Source organism: Ischnura elegans, chromosome 2, assembly GCF_921293095.1.
Source record: "Ischnura elegans chromosome 2, ioIscEleg1.1, whole genome shotgun sequence".
Lineage (NCBI taxonomy): Eukaryota > Metazoa > Arthropoda > Insecta > Odonata > Coenagrionidae > Ischnura > Ischnura elegans.
Window position 1 is genome coordinate 63,450,971 of NC_060247.1, and position 22,950 is coordinate 63,473,920.

Genomic DNA, 22,950 nt, shown 5'->3' on the forward strand with positions numbered 1-22,950 from the left:
CCTTTTCCACCGGTCGGTTGTCTATTAAAGGTGACTATTTTCTTAACAAATAAATAACTCTCGCGGGTTTATGCAATCCCTCTATCCTCTTGCATTGCGTGTTTCCCTATTTACATGCATAATTAGTACTTTTGATGAGGAAGCCAGATTTTTTCATTTTTAAGGCAGATACTTTTTCTCAAAAAAAGAATTCAATTATTTTCCCAAGTAGGATATGATACTTTTTGTGGCTCAGTTTCAGTTCTTAAAATGCCTATTTCATGGTTTACCTGTCACGTTTGAACCATTAGTTTCTCATCTCGGATTATTACGCGTCGATAGCAAGATCATGTTGGCTTTCATACCCATCGCATGTCCGTATGTGAAAAATATCAATGATTCTTACATAGGGGGTTGAGCTAACCACATAGCAGAAAATTTTACAGCTCATACAAGGTCATTTCCTAATCGACTAACGGAACTTTTAGAGTAAAAATTAATTGAATGAAACAACACACTAATCTCTATCTTTAGACGCTGTCTTTCAGCATAATACAAAAGCAATCAAGACGTTGCAGTTCTGGGCAGAGCACTACGCATATCGCGTGTTAAAAAAATTAAGTCTATTTCAATGCCCGTAGAGAGAGGAAACGAGATTGCAAGCGTTGAAACTACGTGGGCCCGAAGCTTCGAAGCGCACCTCAGCCATTTCGAATCGAGCAAACGTCTATTGACTCAGCAAAATGATCCTCCTCGTCGGGTGCTTTCCGATATGTTGCGTCACGGCTATTACTCCACTATCGCCCGCCACCCGTAGTGAAGAGGAATGCCGACGTAGTTCTTCTGTGAACCATCACCATAACATTCATAACAGCTGAGGTACGCCCGCCGAAAGTTCTTCGTCGCGAACACAAGGGCAGTTTTCATCGCATCCTCTCACAGGTAAAATCAAGTGCCGCGTACATAGTAATTTCAATCACTTTACTATAAAAACCACTTCCGACCACTGACACAATGACTGACTGATTCGAACACATTTTTGGGGTGAACGTGATGAGATACGATGAAAAGTCACACAAACGGCCCCCTCTTAAATCGTCAGAAATGCTAGGCAAATTTTTCGAAACAATAAAGTTTCTATATATTACATTGTTGCCAACTGCTTCTACGCCTCTACTTTTTGTAAGTATTTGAGGATCAAAAAATCTATTTTTTTAATGTCGTTTTTTCTAATTTGGACCATGTGATATGTCGAGAAACCAATTTTTAGACCAATCGTACCACTTTTATCCAAATCGTGCATTTTAATTATTTCGTTAATTATTATCTCAGCAACGGAGGGAGATACAGTGTTGCGTGATGGGATTCAACTTTCTAAAATTTTCCCAAAAAGTAATAAATAATTATCACTAATACTCATCTACGTCGGTTATGACAGTTAAAAATCTTTCTTGAAGCGGATTTCGCTATTTTGCACTTTTTGTTACTTTGAGGGATAAACTGTTTGCAAATAATGACTTTTCACCCGGCCAATCATCCGTGCCGAAAACGGAAGAGTAGCCAGAGAACGCCACAGACCTTTCCCGGGGTGGTTCGGGGGGGCAGAGCGAATCGAGTGAAAGCGAGTATCCTTTCATAGACACCCATCAGCACAAGGCATTTTCTAGCCCTGGAGAAAAAGAGAACTAGTCCTCTTGAAATCTCAAGTGGATCCCTCGCGATTGATCCTTTTTTCCACTCGAATATAACTTACGCTATCATTTTGAACATCCTACGTAGGTAGACAGACTTTAGGGCGCGATTCTCTTTCTTTGTAATGGCAAAAACTACCGTAAAATGTCTTATCTTAACCCTAAAACGGTAACTTGGGTTGAAAAAACACCCCTGAGCGGTTGAAAACTCGCAGCAAACAAAAGCGGTTTACGCTTTGATATTTCACTTACATTATCCGGATTACAGAGAGCATGTTCCCTGCGTCATAGGCAGGTGCAGTCTCGAGCAGTAAACAGAAATGCGAGTGGGGTGTTTTTTGACCCCAAATTACCATTTGTGGATACTTTTTGTTATTTTTCAATTTTTTCACTTCTATTTTTTTAATTTTTCAGCGGAAATATGAAGTAAAATGCTCTCGTTGTATGGCATTTGTGTATCCGGAGCACAGGGGTGGTCTCTGTCAAACGAGCGCTCAGAAGGCGTAAAAAATCGATTGCAAGCCGATTTGGACAGTTTACTATTAGTGCAACATTAATCATGTAACTGATACTTTCCCACTCCCCTAATGCCCCAAATGCCAGCTCCTTAAAGCAAAGGACAACGTCTCCTCTGAAACACACTAATGCGAATATATGGCTGCAATGAACTTATCTTGAGAGCGTGTAATAAATACTAACGTTTTTCCTCTTTTATTCCTTTCTCTCATCTGACTCCAAATTACATCTCTTTGTAGCTATGGCTGACATCAAATTTCCTTTGGTTTTTGTAATCAAGGAAATATTTCGAAAAAAACCCTGTTCTATCATGGATCAGTCCTTAAAATTACATCCACCACGCCGTGAACGAGCTTTCTTTCCCTACATTCCAAAGAGCGGCACGGGACATTTGCGATGGGAGGAAGGAAATACCGTACCCCTCAGTTCAGACTCCTGAAAGAACGTAAAAAAAAGAACCAGTGTCCAGAGTGACTGGTGCGGGTTTTTAAAGACTCGTGATCACGGTCGGGCCCGCCAAAAGCCCCACCGCGTTCTCCAGAAAAACAGAGCCTACTGTCCCACAGACTTCTCTCGAAAATCTGGGTCGCGCTTACGGGCCGACGACGGCTCGTTGGTAGTTTTGGAACGGAAAGTGGAGTTAGCCTCAGTGGAGAGAGCTTTTGAAAAGTCTTAAGTTTGGTTTTTGGATAGGGCCGAGGCGGTGACTATGACGACAGCGGGAATATGGATGTTAAACCAACCAGCAGAAGGGAAAGGAAATGAGCATTGATCAAGAGATTGCGGAAAGTAGCGAAGAAAGGTGGAGTGGAATTTGTTCGTGAAATTAAACGGCCACTGGCCCCTCGTCAGAAGTTAGTACGAAATCATTTTTCTTATGAAGTACATTTTTGAACTTTCTTTCTATCAAGCTATATTGTGGAACGAATGTATTAAAAGAGTTTTCAGGGATTTTGCAATATTTTTAAAATCATACAGTAAAGATCATAAGTACAGTGCGTGATTTACTCTTATCCTGTATCTAAATTCTTTTATTGCGGTAATGACTGTATTTCTTCATGTCTCATAAGAATACCTTTAGGTGTTAGATATATACAGGGGCCTCAGTACTATCTCATTTTTTACTAATCAAATAAAGTTCAGTCCTTATTTCCATTTCAATTTCGTATTTTCTATAATAATAGTCATTGCATTTTTAAAATAATTTATATTAATCGATCCATTTTATCTTCATCACTCTTCGCTAGCACCACATTTCGAATACTTCCACTCTTGACTTCTATGATGCTGTCAACGTCCAAGCCTCGCTTCCATAGAAAAACATGCTCCACATATAGCACCTGATGAATTGTTTCCTTAATTCTATGCTTGTATTGAAAAGTTTCCCATAGCCACATTGTTACGTTCGTGGAATAACCACCATTGCAGTTTTGTGATTCCCTTGAAATTTCGTAATACCATATTTTGCTGTGACATACATACGATGTACTGCACAGTCACAAACAAAAGTGGGATGCATTCAATGCTCAAACTACATGCAGGTGCCATTTCACGAACATTTCATTATTATTTAATTAGTGCCTTCAATTCTCGCAATTGAGACTTAATTCGTGGACTATTTGCCTGTATTTTGAGCCGTATTAAGGTGTGAATAGTGGCTACTGGGCAAAAAATACCACTAAAACCTAGCAACTAGGGTGACTACCACTTTTGAGGCCAGTCCAGCGCCGTAGGTAGCTTATTCCATGGGAAAAGTTCCTAAGAGATAAGAGTCTCATCCGACGGAAGGAGTGGTGTAACTATGGCCGGATTTTCCTGTAGGCTAATTAGACTTGAGCCTAGAGCCTCAAGATCAAGAGGGGCCTACATCAAAATTGTTATCAAAATTAAAATTACACTATTCTAAAAACAGTTAACACAATTATTTGTTTGTTATAAAGGTTAGTACCAATCACAACATGCTGCATTTAACATATTCATATATGTAACAGTAATGATGTATTTATTGTAAGTCTTCGCCATAACCGGAATTTTGCCGAAGCCTCTTAGTAAAAACTAGCTCTCAAGCCACCGAACAAATCAGATGCTCTCATTTTCACCTACTTGATAGCCATCATTAGGAATAAAAAGTCTAAATGCCGTTTTACAAGGGACACGAAATTGCACAATCTGACGTGTGTACGAAGGAGAAGCCAACATTGCGTCCTGTATAGCGGTGAACTGCTAGAACGCATGCGAGAACGCATGGACGCGAGATGGCAAAATAGGCCTGTTTTAATTTTGTTACTGAATTCCCGCAATTGCATGCCATGATGAGAAATTAGTGCATTTCTGACCTGCGCAATTAAGTGCTCCGTGTAAAACGACCTTAAAGATTAGTCATGTACAATGCAGTCCTCTCGACAGCTTACGATTTCAACAAGCCTAAGCATGTCCAAATACTCAGACAAATACTCAGCAATGCATGGAAGGGTTAATATAAAGGAACGGAAAAAATTAAGTACAAAACTGGGAGAATAACTAGCATTTGTTCACAGCGAGTAAATGGAATTTCGAGACGTAGCAAACACTTTAATCTGCCATGGAGTATGAGATACGGGGGTGCTAAGACACGTACCAGTCTTCAATCAGAAAAATAGGATTTAGCATCAATATTTTTGAAGTTGTTTTTCAAATTTTCATGCATTCGTATTTCTATTCCTTTACATCCTCAATCCTCATCCTCATCTTGTCCTTTGTAACTCATTCGAGGCCTTCCTGTGCCTTCCTTTCTGTCCACTTGAACGTCGACTACTCTCTTCATTGAGTCATTATGCCTCACTATTGGGTGGATTAATTTTCCCCGTTTTCTTTTTGTAATTTTTGAGAACTTCTTTTTTCTCCTATTTTTTTGAAGGACGTCCACTAAACTCACTTTTTCCATGTGTAAATGTTATTATATTCCTTCATTTTCCGTGAAAAAAAAGCATTTCTTATGTACCAGTTGTGCACAACTACGGCCCGCTGGTCTTGCGTGGCCCCGGGAACTGATTTGATTGGCATAGTCTCCGATGCATGCTAGTGTATCATATGTACGTGTTTTTTTATTTTATTGTTTTATTTGCTTTGTTTTATTTTCCACGATATTTATGTAAATGTGAAGAGCAGCCCGCGAGAATAAAGAATTCAAGGAGTCAATGTTGTATGATATATATCTCTCTTATGGTGTCGTTTCTATTGTACTTGGAAAAAGAGTGCGGCTCCTAATTATATCCTCTGTATCAAACTGTTAGTTTTCTGTTCTCAATGGATCATTGCGATCTATCAGACTCAGCCGAGCAAGTAGCCTCCAAGTCTTAGCGATTTCCTTCCTGATTCAAGTAAAATATGTGCCATGATAAAAATGAATATACGGGTGGTAGCTGTGTGGATTTTTACCGTGATAATGAAACGACGTGAAAATAATCGACGAGGAAAATAAGCTAACCTATTGTTAAAATTTTTAAAGGATTTTTGCGCAGTATAATAGTTCTACTTGGCTAAAAATGCGTCATAAATAACGTTCTCTATTCGCTCTGTAGATTTTTTAACGAATAGCGTCGCTTTTCTTTACATTTGAATTTTTCTCGGACACGTTGGACAAGCGTAAGCGACACAATGCACTAAAAAACAAGCACGAGTCGGTGGCTCTCTCGGAAAAGTTGAATGCCTGCAACAATGTACATACGTGGAGCAAAACGAGTACCTATACAACTGGTAGGGAGCTGGTGGCGCCACCGTTGGGCAGTTTGTGACGTTTTACACGTTATGAGTCTGGAGAGGATAATTTTTAGTGACATTCCAATCGCCGCGAGGGTGTGGAGCGGCGAGCAGCACGTCGACGCCCGTAATACGATGTCCATTTTATAGGACGTGAGACCACGATGGTCCCCCTTGCGCCTTTTTGCTTAGAAGTAGGGCAATGGCATCGCCTACGTTCTTCGACGCCCCTGATTGCCTTGCGGGCCTTAATGCCCCATTTGATCGCCACTGCAACTCGTCTATCTTAAAAAATTATCACCAACTCAAGCGCCGTAAAAAATATTCTTCTCCTCTAGAAAAATACTGAACGCGCGCTGGACTGTGGTGTAATGTGTTTTTGAGGGAGCGAATTCGACGCCATAACTCTCCGTGAAAGCATAGACAAAGGTAATCTATTTTGGATATAAAACTGCGAAGTAGTGATAATCAGGACACCAATTTAATATGAAGAGCTTCTAACACATTAGACGAGAATGAGAATGTAATCAAGGATTACTATGTAGGCTACAACAAGATCATAAGCATCCTTCTATGAATGGAAATGCGATATCTTGAAGGAATCAGGGACGGACTATGGTCGTTGACTTGAGGTTTCACTACTTTCCGCGGAGCTTGGTTGGTATGGAATACATATCAGCCGTAATGCATCTGCTCATAAAAGAGGCTTTTAGATAGTCTTCAAAAATCTTAGGGCATTTATATCGAGATTGTGAAATAAACATCGCAAAGCCCCTTTAATGATAACCATCTTTTCTGTTTTTCTACGAATAACGTGAGGGCGGCCGCACCCTCCTCCTTAATCCACTCCTGGTGGGGCTGGCTAAACCAACTCAAATAATTCAGAGGGAACACCCACCTTGCGAAGAATTTTAATAACAATATATCTCATTTCCTTCCCTCTAATTTTAATCAAGTATCATCAGATTTAGCAATATCGTTCTGCTTTATCCATCTAGTAATGTATCCGATGATTTCAGTCTACACATCATTGAAAATCATTTAAATACGTGAAATATGTGTAAATAATTTTAAAAGGTGAAACATTACGCCTGCCGCATGAACGACGGTGAAATATACATTAATTGCGATGAGAAAAATCCCCCGGACCGGGAATTGAACCACAGACCTTTGGCTTTCTGGAAAGCCAAAACCTATATATGTATATCATTTTAATAATATGATAAACTTTATGACATTTACACTGAAATGTATTCTCTAAGTCAATATGACTTGAGAAGCATCATTATGAAGGGAACAAGCCGGTCCCAATGTACCAAATACCTGTGGGAGGTGGGCTGGACGAGGGACCTCATCCCTGAGGTCCTTTACCAGGGAAGGAGGCTCAATGACTAAGAGCAGAAACTGTTGACACGGGCATGCTGAGAATTCTCAAGGGTCCTAGAGTGGCATAAGCAAGCAACTGTAACAGTGTGACTACTCCAAAGTGACACAACATGTCTGTCCTTTCACCATTCCTTATATTCTAACCCCCATCTCAGGTAGGTCAATACCAAAAATAAAATTTATGAAGCTAGTCATAAGTTGAACTGTTAAAATTTTAATTGCAGTAAAAGAGCAATCTCATTAATTTTATTGAATGGTGAAGAAGAAATGTCCAACTTGCCATACCTTTTTGTACTTATCTCTAAATACACATCTAAAACACTTATAAAATATTATTCCTACGTATTATTTTTCCCCATAATAATTAATATGTACAGTAAGTATTGTGTTTTTAAAATGAATAATTTTGTGAAAAACTATTCAGGCCGATATTCCCACTTAGCATGGGGTCACTCAGGTTGCATTGATATAACCCATGATTTCTCCCAACACATTTTCCTGGGCTTAGGCCCCTATGGCTATGACCAGGCCCCCTAGTAGGTATTTCTTTTGATGGATAGTGCTGTGAAATATTACTCAAAATTAACTATGTGGTGTCATTTCTAAAATTAATCCATATGAAAGCAATTTTGGTGGAACAAAATTCAAAAAACCCTAGTTTCAGTGGTCCAGGTATGAGATGGATGAGGGAATAGATCCCCCCAAAGCCTCGGAGAAATTATTTTTAATATTTTTTTTATAATAAAAAGAATAATTGAAAATATTGTATAGTTTTGACATAATAGCCAAAATGACGTAAACTGTACTTCCACACATGTCATTTTTAAAAAATTTTCCCGTAGCCCCCAAGTTGCATGGGGGGATAGTTCCCCTCCCCTTCATGCCTATCCATCCCCCCTAAAGCATATTCCAAGTTATGCCACCGTCTGGACCCATATAATTTTTATATCCTCAGGCTTCAATGTGTTTACATAAGGGATTTACAGCTGCTTGGTGTACCAATTAGCATTTTAAAAAGTCTGTAAATATTTAAAAATACATGACTGTAATAAATAAATATCCCAAGTTAAAAAACCAGATGTTAATCATCTAGCTACAGAAATTGAACATGCATATCTCTCATTAATATTAATATTAAAACGGTTCCACACACTACCTGTTGTAAAAGATCATATACTGCCATAATTTTAGCACAGATCAGTACACTTTTATTCTGAGCTCTTCCTCTCTTCTAATCAACCACACTTCCCAAAAAAATCTAGAATTCAAAGAAGGTAATAAAAAATATAATATTAGTTAATTATTTATAACTTACTTCTGCTGAATTTTTGAAATGTCTCGTTTAACTAATGTCAATAACTTCCATCACATCATGCCTCATATCATATGAGATAAAAAATATAATGTGGTATATGTACTCCATTTCCTTTTGACGTATTTCATCGAATTTTTCTTAACTCTGGTTGTCATTTAAATGCCTTATTGCTTCAAAAGCTACTCTATTATAAATTAATGCAAGCAGAAAAATTAAGATTGATCATTCATTTTCTTACTTTGTACCTTTAAGGCCAAGGTTAACAAAAAAAATTCTGGACTCCTGTGGACCCAAGGACATCCAATGACATTGGCAGAATTCCATACCACCCCCCAACTGGAGTGCCCTAGCACTGGCCACATTGTATGGATAACTTATCAAGGTAAAGATTCGTAAAATAATTAGTTCATATAAGGATTGTTTTGTTTTCATAACTTGCTGAAATATCAGAGGTCTTGTGGTCAATAGATTGAGAAGAAACCTCAATTTTCAGGTACCTACCTATCTTTTGTAATCATCTCTGACCAACGGTGTTTGATTTCCCAGCAGGTTAACCCATATTTCCCAAGGGTTGTACTCTCTTTCAATTTTTTTCCCTTATAAAGACATGATTTACAACATGATTAACCATACTTTTTTTGGAGTGCATAATACCCATGCATCCAATTAGCAGCTGTTGTACCTTAAGGAGACCTAATATCTAATGTTGTTTGGGCTATCACATGCATAATAATACACTGTGCATTTCTGAAAACTTAATATACTTACAAGTGACCCTTTTTCTACATCACCTATATAGTTCCTGAAAATAACATCGGCATTCAGATCCCGAACATCACTCTTGCGATGTCTCCTTGCTAGTCACTGGTGTATGCTCACAGTCTTTGGATATCCTTTGGTGCATACTCACAATTTCTGCTGGATAGGTACTTTCTCTGTAGCCATTATTAAATAAATTAGAGTTCTTCTTTCCACCCTTAACCTTAGCACACCTCTCACTTATGAGCGTATCCTCAAAAAGTTGACTGATAGATTATTGGGATAGATTTCACTGAATACACATGTAATCCTATTTGGATTCAAGGCAATAGAAATCAAATAACTCTATGCCCTATTAGCTATCAGAATTATATTTTTTCCTCCATTATCACCATTGTGAGCTACATCATTCCATGTCTTTCTATACCACTGCCAGAGATGTTAGGGTTGTATTTTTGTGTTTTTCAAATGCAAAAACTATGTATGTAATTTAGACCTTATATTAGCACCCAGGTAATTCACATGAGTGCTTCAGATTTTAAACCACCCCTATTCCTCAGACCAAAAAATTAATTTTAATGGTTATTTTTCCCTTAATCTCATCAATCGTTGATCAATTTATTTAATAAATTCTACTGATAAAGGTCTACTTCATGAGTCATTTTGCGAATCCAGTCTGTCCTCCCTTCCACAATGAACTTGCCACTTCAATTCAGAATAAGAGCTGTCCCCTTGCACTCAATATATAAATAGCATTCTCATCCTGCCCCTTCCCACTAGACCTAACATTCTTCCCACTAGCATGGTTTTTAGCATGGCTAATTCTAAACAGGAGGGTAGATGATTTTATTTCTTCAAGGTGACAGATTGAGCCCATTGGTGGGTTAAGAGGGAAAGCAGAGGTGGGTAACTACCACCACCCTCCATTTTTTGGAGCAAGTGAAAAGATGGAACTCTTTATAGTGGCCATCCGAATAATTTTTTATTTAACCAGCTTGAAAATCAGCTTTAAGAAATAATTGATGAATATTTAAAATCCACTGAATTCCACGGATAGTGTTCAGCCACCCCCCATAACAATGATCTCAATGCACCACTACATAATTCAGCCAACAAAGAAGTTTAATTTGATCGTTTATACCTATCATCTGCAACATTGTAAATTAAAAATATCATTTCTTAACTTGCTGAAGCATTATAATATGGATGAGGGTGGGTTTTATGTGCAACTAAGTCTTTCAATTTCTCATTCCGGTTAAAATTCCCCAAAACGTGGGAGGTGACTTTGAGGCAAACTGTATTCCAAACTTCCTAAACAACATAAGAAAGATGAAGCAGTCTGATAATGAAGTAAAAATCAACGGTTGATCTAGCTCAAAAGAAAGATTGAGGAAACATTAATTATTTCAGAAAATTTCTTATGAACTGGATTTATAATCACAGATATCCCATGATGGATAGAAAGGCTGACTGAGAGAAATGGAGAAGATTGACAGGCCAGGAAAAAAACACCTACTGCCAAACACAAACAAAAGACTCTTTTAAAGAATGGTTAGAGTCAAAATAACCAACTCAACTAAACTTGTGGGATTTAAAAGAGCAGGGAGAGCAAGTGAGGGGAGCTAGGTTTTTCACATACCCCAAAACATTTGAGAGATTCACTTTTGGGTACCTATCCACACCAAATAAAGTCACAGAGATCCCACTTAAGAGAACTTTGAATTAGATTAAAAGGGCAAAATGGTAGGACAAAGGCAAAACATATTATGGCTAGAGGCTTTTTTAAAAATTAACACGTACGTGGGGTCTGTGGTGACCCAATTTAATAAATGCACGTCGCATTTAAAAATTGAAAACTCATTCAATGCGTGCTCACTTGAAGGTGAGGCATGTGGTATGACACCACCGCATGCTCTTGTAGCCACAACCTGACTCTCTGTGTGATATTCCCAATGCCCATATGTTCTTAGCATCACCCACATGACCGACTGAGGCCAGAAAATAAGAGTCACTGCACCCTTACCAATTGTACCAAAAGACTATATATAGCCCTTGAGGGATGGCAAGCTCTTTTGTCAAGGGCATGGGAGGAAGGAGGGAAATGCTCTGGTCATTAGCAAGGGCATAGGGCTGCGGCACCCCAATCCACTCCACCCAAGTCCGAACACGAATAGATTATTTGACTCTTCACATTAATTTTTAGTTTTTTCCTCTTAATTAGGATGTAAAATTCATATTCTACTCTTACAGCTATTGAGAAAATGTTTTTTAAATTTCAAAGACTTTGTGCAGTGATAACGATTTGTAGCAACTTTCTCAAATTTTCTGTTCCCTTTTTTATATCCAAATAATATTTTTTTAATTTATCTGTATCCTCTTTCTTCATTGTTCTGGGTGGTATTTTCAGTGTATTTCCAAAAGAAGGTATCCAGTACCTAATAAATTTGATGAGACCTCAAAACTACCAAGTTCTGCTTCCCTCATTAGCTCCTTAGCTTCCACAGTAACACAATTAGAATTTGATGGTGAATATGCCAAAGTTTCCTTAGGTAATTCCCAAAATAAAGTTATTGAGATGGGCATAATAGGAACAGAACAGATTGGCCAAAAGACCATTCTTCCTTCTCACTTGCCCATCATGATTGATGCCAAATGGCATTATGGTTTCCCATAATTTTGAAACTTTCTCTTTTATTTTCATCTCTGACTGGTTCCTCTTCTTCATCAGCCCTTCCTAGACCTCCACTGGAACTAGTTCCTCTCCATTGTTAATCTCTGGATCACCATTGCTGTTGCCGACTTCACAGTCTAACATCTCATGTATCTACACAAACTCCACTGAATATTTCCCCAGTTACAAAGGTGTAATTCGTAGTTTACAATGACATAATGAAAACTACATTTCATCCTGGAGAAAGCTTTGATTCATTCTTTTTGGGAGAGTTTTAGAACTTTTCATGGAGCCTGGAGGGTGTTGAAGACTACTTTACATTGAATAACTTGATTTATGATAGCCAATTATTACTTTCCTGGAAAGAAGAAGGATGGTATTTTGGAGGAATGTTTACCTTTGATCCATAGGTAAGCTTGATTCTGAAAAAAATTGGATGATGAGAGTACGGAAGTATGCTTTTTGATATGCTTTTTCCTGCCTTTATTTAATGCTGTCAATATTTGCATGCCATATCATGTTTTGTTATCTAATCATAGTAATCCAAGATTGAAATTATACATCTATTCACTGTACTTCAGCCAGTTAAGCAATTTATCTCGACACTAACTTTTGTAGGCACCTGTATTTTTTTGTTTCAAGATGAAGCCGTACTTGATTCTCTGTACTGTATGACAAGGCCTATTCATTCTTTAGAATTCCAAAATTGCCACTCATGTTACTCGATTCTCCATTTCTATAACTAAATAATAAGTCTCAACCTGATGCCTTGTAAAGTCCAAAATTGGGATTTGTTTTCTTTATTTTTGATACTTTAAAATATGTATCATGAGGTTGTATCCAGTTAATACTTCTTAAAATTGTGCCTAATTGGACATTGAAAGTTTTTTAAATGAGTATTCTTTTCAATCATTGTTTGACTATTCACTCACTTAGAGTATCTGCAAATTTATTTACTCCACATGAGTTAGCAGTAGGATTTCCCAAAAAATGGTACTGTGAGAGGCACCAAGTGGAGTTATTTTCCCATACCTGCACAGGGATGCTAGCTGTTTAAAGGTTTTTATCCAAAATTTTAAGTTAGTTGTTTAAAAAATTAGGATAGGAAGGAATAAGGCAATCGAAAGGAAGAATGCATCTTTGCTGAAGGGTCAGTGTTATCAATACATGTTAAAGAGTGTAAAAGAGAATGATAGAAGAGTCTGCTAATGACTTACTCCTCCCAGTACTAAGTTGTTACATTGCAACCTTTTAATCTCAAAATGGTGCAAAGTCAATCACTGAAATGCCTTTACGTCAAATATCCATTTCCCAAAGACATTCTTTCAGAAATGGCTCTCACTTCTGTGTGTATAAAAAGGAAACTATGAGCTGGGCCTTTATGGATCACCTTGTCGGCCTTTGTGTCTATGTCTATTTTAGAATATGTATTTTATATTATGTATTTACAATCATACTACCCTATTTGGAGATGGTGGTCCCAACATTCCGATATAAACTCTCCGACTTTAACTTAGTGATATGTAATTAAGATTTAATTTTTCCGATAGTTTTATCAGCATATGAAAGAGAAAATATAGCCCCATGTCTTCATACAAATGAATGAATATAATTTTCCCCTTTTTCCCTCTTATTTCCTCCCTGAAAATTATGGCCACCACATTTTTCTATAAATGTTATGATAATTTTCAATGTAAGAGGATGTTTTGGGATAAATAATTTTAAAATAGCTTTCCATTCTTATCTAGCATCATATAGTCTGGAATCCTTATCGTATTTCTTGTTTGAAGCTCTTGCAGGTCATTATAGCTATTGGTGATTTTTTTCGGGGTGCCTCACATATTTATATAGTTTTTGCCTAATGCTTTGTGGCTGTTGCTAGTCACACTTTCATCCTGCTCTGAAATCATGCAAAATAAAATGAAAACTCCTTCAATCTCTCCTCTTTCAACCTCTTTTCATATAAATACCCTCCACAGAAATATTATCCTCATTCCCTTAAAAAAAAAGTGACCGGCAACGGCCACGAAACGTCGGGCAAAAACCGAATAAGTACGCGGGGTACACCTGAAAAACATCACCAACAATCATCTTATCATAAGTCATTAAAATAATTAAGTAGATGGAAATATTTCTTATTCAGTTATTGTCTCACATGTTGAAAACTAAAAAAAATGCAAGAGCTGGTACCCACTTTTCGTTGGTGAGGTTGTCAAAGTTCTTGTTCATAAGCTCATTCAGGGAGCACCGCTAATTGAGTGAAGGAATAGGGTAGTTTCCTTCATCAAAGAAAACGAAAGGCATTGATTGCGATTCGTTACCCACCATTAGTGTATTCATAATATACAAATTATTTCGTTTTAGAAACACCGGTTTAGACGAATGGCAATGGTCCATTTTTATCCTCATTTGAAAAGGGCCAGATTGGCGCCCATGCGATGCCACTCCACGTGACGTCACAGGGACCTAGTTTCTATAGGAGAAGATAGGAGTTATACATCGCCTGAGATTACCAATGCATGTATGAGGTGCAGAGCTCAAGGAAACATGTCTTAATAATCACTTATTAAAACTGGCTAAGGTCGGAAAGTTTTCCTCGTTTGATAAGGTATTAATAATCCTTATTTAAGCAAAGCGCTACCAGCCAGCAGGGTACTCGGCTACCCGCTAGCAGCCTGCATTGTATCAGCGCTAAGCCTTGCCTCAAGGTCACCCCACAGGGCGGCAGCGGGAACCAGAAATACGTCACACCGAGAGATTTCCCGGCATTCATACTTATGCATCGCATTTCGCGCGCTTGAAAATTTTCACTTTTCATTAAATTGCGAAAAATATATATCGTCATTTAAAAATCTGAAAGCGTGAAATACGTACTCCAGGAGTAATAACCGTTTGATTTAGGTAATAAAAAAATTATAGGAAACCACCCTATTCTTCACCAGAGTATAAAAAAATATGAACCACAAATCATTCAAGCATGAGAGGGAGGGGTGGTTGAGAAGCGGCGAGCCACTGCATCAATTTATCTACCAAAGGGTAAAATGCTATCGATTTTTGATTTAATTTGAATAACTCCAGAAGTAGTCTAGGAATCAAAAATTGCCTTGAAGAGGCTGTAATTGCCGGTTGTGCATGTAAGTCAAGGACAAAGTATGATGACAAAAAACTATTAGGATCATGGAAAGATTTCCAGAGGTGAATGCTTTTTTCTGTAAAACGATTTCTTAAAAATGCACCACTTTTCATGCTCAAATCACTTTGAATTGGATGGCATTAATCCGTGGATGTAGCCACGCTACAATTCTGCGACATCCAGCGCTAACTTTCCCATGACATAGTAGTTTGAAGACACTATAGCCCTGTCAAAATAGACATTGACCCTTGTATAAAGAAAAAGCCTTTCAAATGTAGGCTGGAGCTGTACTCTCCGTAATATGTTTGACTATATTGTTGCGGTTCCCGGACATTATTGGAACATTATTAATTATTATTTAAAAGGTTTTTTCTCAGAAACGATAAATCTTAGAGAAAAAACAGAAGTGACAATTTTGTAGACAATTTTATGATCTACAATTTTGATCTGAGCAATTTTTATTATAAAATTAACCGTTTGGCCAAAAATTGCAAAAAACTCATTTTTGTGACCTTTGACCTTGAATAAAATGTTTTGCACACACGGGATCGATCGGGACTTTTCAGGATTTCATAATAGTGGTATCCTAGAGGTTCATGAGAATTTTCAGCTTGTTGGCAATTTATGCAAGGGTACCCCTAGTTGTTGGGCTAATTTGACCGGGCTACTAATAAGACACAAAATATGTTGTATTTTTTCAGAGCTGGTGATAATGCGAATTGTGTTGCCTGACCTACAGGATAAAATCAATTTTTGTTTTCCACTGATAATTATCCATTTTGTCTCTCCTTTCCTTCGACCCAAAGTAACTATTTTTCATACAATTTATAGTGGAAAGTTCCTTTTCTTTCAATTTTTATTCAAGGTCAAAGGTCACAAAAACGAGTTTTTTGCATTTTTTGGCCAAACAGTTAGTTTTATGATACAAATTGCTCAGATCAAAATTGTAGATAAAAAAATTATCTACAAAATTGTCATTTCCATTTTTTCTCTAAGATTTACAGTTTCTGAAAAAAAGCCTTTCGAATGTAGGCTGGAGCTGTACTCTCCGTAATATGTTTGACTATATTGTTGCGTTTTCCGGTCATTATTGGAACATTATTAATTACAAAAAGAGAATTTAAAAATGCGTAATCCTTATTACACTGATTTCTTGCCACCTGATTAAGAACTGAAGCTACATTTCAGCTAATAGCTAAATGAGATTTGGCCACATAGGGAAATATACCTTCACACCTTAAATATCTATGAACTAATGAGCTGGATAATAAAGATAAAGGACGAGTAAATTACTATTTTGATCGCTAACACCAGAGACAATGAAGTCAAAATCCACCCGGCTTTACTTTCCCATATCGGCTTATATTCGGTATTTAAAACCATTCTAACATGGCGAAAATTCTAGTGAGGAAAGCAACTCCACAAATGCGGTCCCAATTATTCCACCTACGCCCCTCACTGGGTAATTTTCACCTGAAAGTGAGTGGGAGGGTCCTTAGGTTAACGAGACCTCAAATATTCCGAATCTCACTGAATATCCGTATCATTCTGTAATTGCCACCCCATCTTGTCCCCCACGAGAGGCAGGCTCGTAAGGAGTGCCGTTTTGGGAGGCTGCCAACTAGATAGGTTCGCTCTCCGATGGACCTCGCATTGTTTATCTCCTGACAGATAGACCCCACGGCCATCTAAGATCCACCCTCACCGCAACACCACCATGTGCGCATTGTGCAGTTCAGAGTCAGCTGTGTTCGTGAGATGATGGCCACATTGAGCATGACCACGCCCTATCTTGGTACAGTCAGTTGTTGAATGGATGGGTTTGTCCATTAATTTTTATTTATAATCAGTTGCGATAGAGTTTGCAAAACATGTAGAGCTACTTTTCGATCAGTCACTTTCTTTTCGAGCTATTCGCTATGAAAAATCGGCCTTAACCATTTCTCAGATAAGTAAATTACGTCACCTTTAAATAATAATTACGTCACCTCCCCCTTCCATCTCTGAACAAATTAAAAGTCGAAACGCTGATGACGGTACCAATTCATGAAAAGTGAGTTTTCACTTTTTATTTAAGTTAAGAGAGAATGGCTGAATGAGGATTTTTCTTTGCCGTAGCTTGTCTTTCTCTTTCATCTACCGAATTCTTTTTATGAACTTCGATTCCGGGTCTCTGAAAATTATTATGGAAGAATCACAACATATTTCTTTGATTAATAAATGAATTTTCTCATTATTCTAAATATTAGAAAAAGAATGACGTCGTATATCCATGCAACATCTCAGACAGTTGTAAGAGAGTTCATAAAATGTATCAATTTATAAACGTTGCTCGTGCAATCGTTCAAGCATAGCATTTTTTATTTAAGGGAGATACAATGAATCTTGGTTTAATATTGGTTTATCCTGGTCAGTAGAGAATTATTTAACACTCTTGTGGGACGCAATATAGATCCATTCATCATCATCACTGGTCAAAAATCCTAGGATTGGTTTGACGCAGCTCTCCACTCAATTCTCCAATCAGCATAGATCCATTATTATATGAAAAGCCTTTCCATATGAAAATTGTAGGTGAGTGAAACGTTAGTATTCGCACTGCATTGATTCATGCGTTGCTTCACTTCTCGGAAATGAATAAATATCAAGAGAATATGGCTTTAATAGGAATCGGTGGGAAGCGATCAGAGGGAAGTCATCGGGCGATAGGATGAAAACAAAATAGCCCCAGGAACTAGAGCTCGGGTTCGATTAGTTGTCCCAGGTTCATCAAATGCTCTCCAAATCGAAATTCCCCATTCAAACACGATACCATCGACTCACTACTGCAGTTCCGAATCCCTACTCCGATCCATAATGAATGTAATTCTAAATCTCTTGCGGCAATTACGTATTGTGTGGTCACGTCGCAACTGCGATTCCATTAACGTGTTGTCTGAGCGTTTAGATCCATCAGTGATAATGGCTATGAGGGACGATATTTCCAGCCACAATTTTTTTCAATAGAATTTGTGGGTTATGCAAGATAGAGTAGGTTGAAATTAATGAGTCAGATGACCATGTCACGAGAAGTTTTTGGAATAAAAAAATGGAGTTCAGATACAAAAAAGATGACAGAGAGAATAAAAACTCCTGATATAATCTCACTTTTTATGTTTAGCCTTTGAAATAAGTTTTGACATCTGTCTTTCATTTTTTTCTCGCAATTTTTCTTTTTTTGCTATCCTTTGTATCAAGTTCACTCATGCATAGTGATTTAAGAATGAGATTCTTTGGGAGTAAATGTTTTAGTGAATATATATTTTGCTCTCCAATGTTCTTTTTCCAGCTATACTAGTTAAGATTCATTTTATTTAGCTATAATACGTTGAGTGAAATGAACGCCAAATTTAAAAAAAAATACTTAATTATCATTTTTTGGTCATTTAAAAAAAGACCTCATGTATACATCTAAACCTTCAAATTATATATACCTACCTCCAATAAAGCGTCTGACTTATTTTAAATTTATAGATTCTATAAAAACTTACCCTATCTGAATATAAAATAGATCTCCGTTATTTTCTTTGATTAACTAGGAATTTCTACGCCTATTTTCATTACAGTGTCTTAGTACTGCGCTGATAATGATGTTCAAATAAAAATTTACACAACAAAATGTGCTATACCATAGTTCAAGTAGGATAAAAACATCAGCAGCTTTGATAGTTCCGCAGAATGTTGATGTACTCGTCTGAAAATTTTCTGTGTGCAGTAAATCATTTTTTGTGTAAGAATCTGGCATTCGAAAACAAGCATCGGTGCATGCGGGCAATTTAAGCACAAAAAACCTAGTGAGCCAGGATGTGGACAGTTAATTTAGAGAGGATGAGGGCTCTTACTAGGTGCAGTTACTTTGGAGCATCCTAACCGGTGGGGAAGCGCGGACTGCCTCCTCTTCATTCCAGAGCAAAGTTTTAATCGCATTGTGCTGTCCTGCGGGCAGACCACGTCTCTTGCATCGTCTCCCTCCCGAAAACCGTCGGAAAGGAGCGCTGCACTTCGTTAAGTCCCGTTGCTTTCGGAGTCCTTCGTTAAGAGGCGGTCGGTATCAACTTCCCTCTCTTTTCCTAGAGCCCTACGAATGAAATCCAGCCGCCCCACAGTTACTCACCATTCTCTAATGGAGCGAATCGACTCGACAACGGCAATAGGAGTATTTCACAACTTATTTTGATCAAAGTGGCTCTGGGGTTAATTTCCTACCCGCGAGCATAGGAGTCGCGGGTTCACATCCTCCATAATTGGATTTGCCGTCATCATTTTTATTCATGTGCATGTTCAGCAGGTTTTATGTTAGAGAGGACTTCATAGTTCTAGGGAGATCCTGGTCCGAATCCCGGTCAAGGCGAATTATTTTTTTTCTCTGTGGATTTTTATCAATTTATGCACTGAAGTTGACTCCGCACAGTTGTCACCGTGGCTAGTCACGGTATACTTAAATTATTCATTATTCTAGTTTTTACTGATGAATAAATATAAAATTACTATGATCATTTAGAGCAAGTTTTAGGTCGCAGGCACCATTAGAGATATCTCTTAATAGGACGCTTCACTCCTTCTGACCCATATTTATTTCGTCTTATTCACGGAGACTTACTTGCTTTAAATGGACGTTATTATCTTGAATATTTTACGCATCTTGATCATAATTTTTACATCAAGAAACTCTCTTGATCAACATTTCATAGATGTAACCAGTCGTTGCTAGCAATCACATTCAAAATTTTTATCTGGGTTTGCAGGTGCTGAGCGCGTTTGATTCAATTGGTATCCAATCCTTGATGGGAATGTACTAAAGAGCTCAATGAAAAGGTAAAGTATATTATTGTTGCAGGTGGAATGAGAAGGTTACTTGTTCAAGGAAAAATGTCGACTGTTATTTTTGTCCGTTTATGAAAAACTGCATAGCATTAAAACACAGCAATGTGAGAAATTTTTTATTAGATAATTATGAAATATTGTTTTTAAATGAAATGCCCTAATCATGTATACCATTTTTGTTACATTTGGTCCTAATTTCATTCATTTGAGGGAAAAAAGCTAGATTTTTTTGGAATAACAAGACGTCTGAGGAAAATTAATTTATTCATACGAATGTATTGAAACGGTCATCATAAAATGTGTAAGCGTAGGGGGCTTCGCAGTAATTTATAAATATTTCTGATTGGCACTCTTCACTCGTTTTTTCAAAGATTGAAAATATTTCTCACTAAATAAAATTGCACGAATGGACCTCTCAGAATTGAGAAAAGTGTATGCCGATGGGCAAAATTTGATGCAGCTTCATTCATAGCACTGATTGATTACCCTGTGATGTTATCACGGCTTGATTCATTCAATTCAAAGTTAAGGAATATTTCCTCCATCATTTTGAGTGGTTTCAGCAGAGGAGCAATCAGCTGAAGTATATCAAAATTCCGAAGAATTGCTCTGAACGGAAAATTCCAAACTCCGGAAGTTTCGATCACCCACTATATTTACTGCAAATCTACCGTAACTGGCAGAAAAACTTAGATAGTTACAACACTTTCAATTAACTATTTCATTTTTTCATTTCTCTGTCTCATATTGTGTTCTGATGGTGAGATTCACTATGCATTTTTCTGCTGATGGCATGTGAATCTTTCTTTAATTTTGACCTTGTATTGAAATACTTTTTGTTACTCTTTGAGAGTATTTATCCTGTAAGAAATTACTGTGTTGTATCTTTATGTCTTCTCTCTTATAAAAGTTTTGAATTATGAAACTATCCATGCAATCATTATTCCTTCTTGTCTACCTTGTTTTTGGTTGATATTCTCAAAGAAATCATGTTTGGCAATGCAAAATTCCTTTATAGCCATTTCAGTCATAGCTCATGGTGTATGAAACTCATTTAGTCCTATCATTTCACATAACTTTCTTGTATTTTCATAAGGTGCTCTTCTCCTTTAATGTCTGAAACAATATAAATGAAGGGAACTAATTTTATGTTTCTTTCCATTTTTTTATTTGCAGGAGTTCATGAAGAACTTCGTTCCAGAAATATTTTATACTGCATTGACTTGTTTGCTAATTTATGTTATTCTTATAAAAGACTGTACTAGTTCCCAATAAATATTATTATTACCTTTTCACAATTCCTTTAACTTATATGCATCTACCTATGGCAACCTTACTGGCTACTTCTCTTGGATTTTGGTGGTTCCTCCCTCCAAATATCAAACCATTGAAACTACCTTATAAAGGGTTAGGTGGAAGAGGGAAATTTTTAGTCTCAATCTCGCCCGAATAAAGGCATCTATCAATCCGAAAAATTAGTTATTTGGTGCGTACCAGTTCCCAAAAAGGAGTTAAGGTAAGTTTAATTCGTAGTATTACTGTGAAAGGCCGAAAATAATAGAATAAATTAAGGCAATTGCTGAGCAGCCGACGATAATTCCATTTAAACATCTTGTGGGCAAAACTCTTTCCTAGCAATGACGTTCTTCGTGGAGTCGGAACCCAATGCTCTAGGCACTCAAAACGTCACTGAATCTCAGCAAAAGATGGGCATTTTAACACACACCATTTAGTCGCAGCTAGCTCACAAGCTCACCAAGGCTCAAGAGCCCTTCATAGCAATGCGCCGAGAAGGTTTTGGTAAGGCTTGAAACACAGTGTTCTTCTCCCCGGTGAAGTGGCCCATATGGAATCTGTTTAACTGAAGCTCCTTGAAATCCTTTTTTCTGAATTTGATTTCTTTATGGAAAATAAAAGCATAAATATGTCACAGCTAACTAATATAGGTTTAATTTAAAAGGTAAGTACATATCAACGTAGGAAGCAGAAAAGAGTAGAAAGTAGGCAAATGCAAATGCAACTACAAATTAGCTATTAGATAACTGAATTTCGTGGAAATGGCAGCGATGCACACATATTTCACCCTTCACAAACTCATTAAAAAGTAGTTGCTTCATTGATTTACTGATGTAAAAAAACCTTCAATTTTTCATTAAATGCAAATAAATGTGTGGAAACCAGGGGAGTACCCAGGATCATAACTAGGGGTGGGCAATCCGTGGTTTTTCAAGTTGTAGGTAAGATTTAAGCATAGAAAATATGAATGAAATCAACATTTTAAGGAAACTATTACAGCTCTTTCTTAGTTTTTAAAATTATTTACTTGAAAAAATATTATTTTCCTTAAAGATATTTGCGATTCTTGCTTTTGGGGGGTGGGGCAGCTGCCCCAACCTGCCCGTCGCTGGGTACGCCATTGGCGGAAACATAACTTTCGTACCGAAATTAACACCAAAATACTTCATTTTGAAATGAGAGGATCAAATACTGCTGTAATAATTTACTTCCAGCAGTGTAAATATTACCATTTACAAGACTACCTCCAAAAATCTACCTCACCATTCTTCCACATGCTCGGATAAGCGGAGGGAGCATTACGACTAGCCAGTTGCTCAGGGGAGAAATCATAATGCAGCCTTACAATGGACAGTCAACAACTACGAACGTTGCAGAAGGAGACGCAAAAACGTTAACAAATTCTAATGATACCTTTTAGGAGCATGCCTCCTGACATAACATACGATACTAATAGCTGACTTCCAAAAATGTCCATTTCAAAGAAAATCTGACGTCCCAGATGCAAAAATCTGCGATACTTCAGGCGTGTTTCTTCAGGGTGAGAATAAAATACAAAGAGCATTATAATTCATGGAACCTCTAAATCTTCTCCTCTTACTTT

The 22,950-nt window shown here is 37.4% G+C and overlaps 1 long non-coding RNA gene across 1 annotated transcript; it reads left to right on the plus strand.

Moving 5' to 3' along the window:
* Positions 1 to 833: 833 nt before the first annotated feature.
* On the plus strand, positions 834 to 21,338 carry LOC124174083. Its single transcript, XR_006868853.1, has 4 exons — positions 834 to 921; positions 8,878 to 9,007; positions 19,973 to 20,042; positions 21,228 to 21,338. It is a non-coding gene; the product is annotated as an uncharacterized LOC124174083 (long non-coding RNA).
* Positions 21,339 to 22,950: the final 1,612 nt, after the last annotated feature.